At 30.3% G+C, this 2,958-nt stretch overlaps 1 pseudogene; it reads right to left on the bottom strand.

Annotated features, from left to right (window-relative positions):
• Positions 1 to 1,529: 1,529 nt before the first annotated feature.
• Positions 1,530 to 1,648, bottom strand: LOC111737319 (annotated as a pseudogene).
• Between the last annotated feature and the right edge of the window lie 1,310 nt (positions 1,649 to 2,958).

Raw genomic sequence — 2,958 nt, 5'->3', positions numbered from 1 at the left:
AGGGTCACTTTTTGAACACTTGGCAATGGACATTCTAATTGGCATTAAATGGGAAAAAGAAAACCTTAGGAGTTGACCAAAAAACCCCTTTGAGTTATTTTTATGCATAGTAGCTATAATCGTGTGCCAAATAATAAAATTTTAGTCAACAATGGATTGAATATACCATGATAGGAGCTGAAAAATTTCTATAGCCTAGTGACAGTGCAGCTGTCCTAATGTAGCACAATGCGTTACTCCCGTGTTTGTGATCATGCTGGTTTAAGCAAGCCTACTAAGCTGCCAATCATATAAAAGTATAGCACGTATAATTATTTAAGGTATAATACTTGATAATGTTACTTGTTCCTCCCCCAAGTACATTCTCTATGATTTCAATAAACAATATGTTACTTGTTCATGTATTTACTATACTATATTTTTTAACATTATTTTAGAGTGTACTCTTTCTACTTATAAAAAATGTTAACTGTAAAAAAGCATGTTGTGTTATTGGCAGCAGCTTCATGTATCTCCTGTTTACTATGTCTCTTGATCGCATCACTCTCTCTCATGTTTATGTAATTTAATCTGATGTTGTTTTGTACAGTAACATACTGTACAGGCTTGTAGCCTAGGAGCAATAGGCTATATGATACAGCCTAAATGTGTAGTAGGCTATACCATCTAGGATCGAATAAGTGCACTCTACGATGTTCACACAATAACAAAATCACCTAACAACACATTTCCCAGAACCTATCTCCATAGTTAAGTGTCTCATGACTGTACTGGTATTTCTTTCACAGTTATTTCAGTGTACTTGCAATAAAATATTTAGAACACAGCAACATCTATCTCATGTTAATTTAACAGCAAAGTAACAGTAAGATGTACATTTGTGTACATTTTGCAGAATTTTATATATAAGAAATCACAGAGAATGTATTTGGGGGGAGGATCTGGCTTGTTTTCATTCAAGATAAGTATTTCAAGATTTATCAACATTGATATATGTTTATATATTTTATTATCTTTTATGGATAAATATATAGCTAAATCACAATTGGTTAATATATAGCTAAATCACAATTTGTTTATTCACATGTTGATGAACTTATGTGTAACTAGAAGTTAGGGCTTTACAAATAAAGTGCTATAAACATTTGTGTACGAGTCTTTGCATTGATAGACATTTTTATTTCCCTCGTAAATATCTAAGACCGGATGGTCTGAGTTATAGGATAGAAAATTTCTCAAAAAGTTGCAAAACTATTTCCAAAATGTATCTTTTTATATTCCAACCTGAGAAATTAAGATGCGGTTGCTTCACATCAATTTTAATATGTGGTATTTTCAACCTTTTTCATGTTAGCTGTTCTAGTGGGAGGGTATATAGTGTCACTATGGGTTTCATTGTATTTTCCTAAATCTTTTTTTTTAATCAATCAATTATTTATTTATTTATTTTTTAGTTGAGGCAACCCTTGGTTGACCTCACAGATTGCAAGAACCTTGTCAGTTTACCATCCTTTATTTTTTATTTTTTACGCCTACAGCACCTGGTCTTCCTAGGTGGTCTCCCATCCAAGCACTGACCAGGCCCAACCCTGCTTAGCTTCTGAGCTCAGATGGGATCAGGCTTGTTCAGGGTAGCATGGCCATAGACTCCTAATTTTTTTTAATATACTTATTTGTTGTTCACATACCTTCTTTGATGAAGTGTCTGTTCAAACATTCTGGCATTTTTAATAGGGTTCTTTGTCTTCTTATAACTGAGTTGCAAAGTTCTTTATATTTAGTATGATGTTAATTGTAGATTTCTCATAGACTCCCAGGACAAGTTTGAGAAAGTTCTTTTCTATTTGCAATTTACCAGAAGCTTTTATCTAGAAAGAATGGTCAGTCTTGTCATATGCTTTTTCTGAGTCTACTGAGATGATCATATTGATTGTTTAGCTTTTTGTTTCTCATTTTTAGGCTGTTACCATAGCAAATTACATTGATTAAATGTAAAACCAATATTTCATTCCTAGGAGAGACTCCATAGGTCATGATTTATTATTTTTGAATATTGCTGGATTAATTTTCTATAATTTTGTTATGAATTTTCATATATGTTTATGAGAAATATTCTGTATTTTATTTTCTTAATATATTTTTTCTCATTTTTTTGAATCCAGGTAATGCTAATCTCATAGAATGAACTGAAAAATGGTCTCTCTCCTCTTTACTTTTTCGAAAATGTTTGTATATAGTTGTATAATATATCTCATCCTGATATATTTTGTAAAATTCAACTGTTAGGCCAACTGGGTTTGGGATTTTTTTTTGCAGGAAAGCTTTTAACTACAAATTCAATTTTCTTAATAAATATAGAGCTATTGAGGTTATTTATTTCTTCCTGAGAGAGTTTATTAATTTTTATCTTTAGAGGGATATGTTTATTTGTGATATGTTTTGAAGTGTATTATAATAAAATTGTTCATGATATTCCCTCATTATTGTTTTAGTATCCATAGAATCTGTAGTGATGTCACCTCTTTTATTCATATAATTTGTAATTTGTCTTTTTTTTTTTCACTCAGTCTGGCTATAGGTTTACCAATTTAATATTTTTTTTCAAATAATCAACTTTTAGTTTCATAGGTTTTTTTCCTTTTATTTTTTATATTTCAACTTCATAGATTTCTTCTCTCATATTTAACATTTCTTTTGCTAACTTTGGACTTAACGAATTTTCCTCTACTCGTTTAAGAAGATAATTAAGTTAACTGATTTTGAGGTCATACTTCCTTTTAGAAACTGCTTTAACTGCAACCCACAAATTTTATTTTACTGTTTTCATATTTATTCAATGTAAAATGCTAATTTTCTTATAATTTCTTCATCGATCAATGGGTTTTCTTTAATATGTGTGTTATTTAGTTGTCAAATATTTTGATATTTTCCAGATATTTGTCTGCAAGCCATTTCTAA

The sequence above is a fragment of the Pteropus vampyrus genome, unplaced genomic scaffold (assembly GCF_000151845.1).
Source record: "Pteropus vampyrus isolate Shadow unplaced genomic scaffold, Pvam_2.0 Scaffold25, whole genome shotgun sequence".
NCBI lineage: Eukaryota > Metazoa > Chordata > Mammalia > Chiroptera > Pteropodidae > Pteropus > Pteropus vampyrus.
Note: the sequence above shows the minus strand (reverse complement) of the source record. Positions and strands in the feature narration are given on the sequence as shown.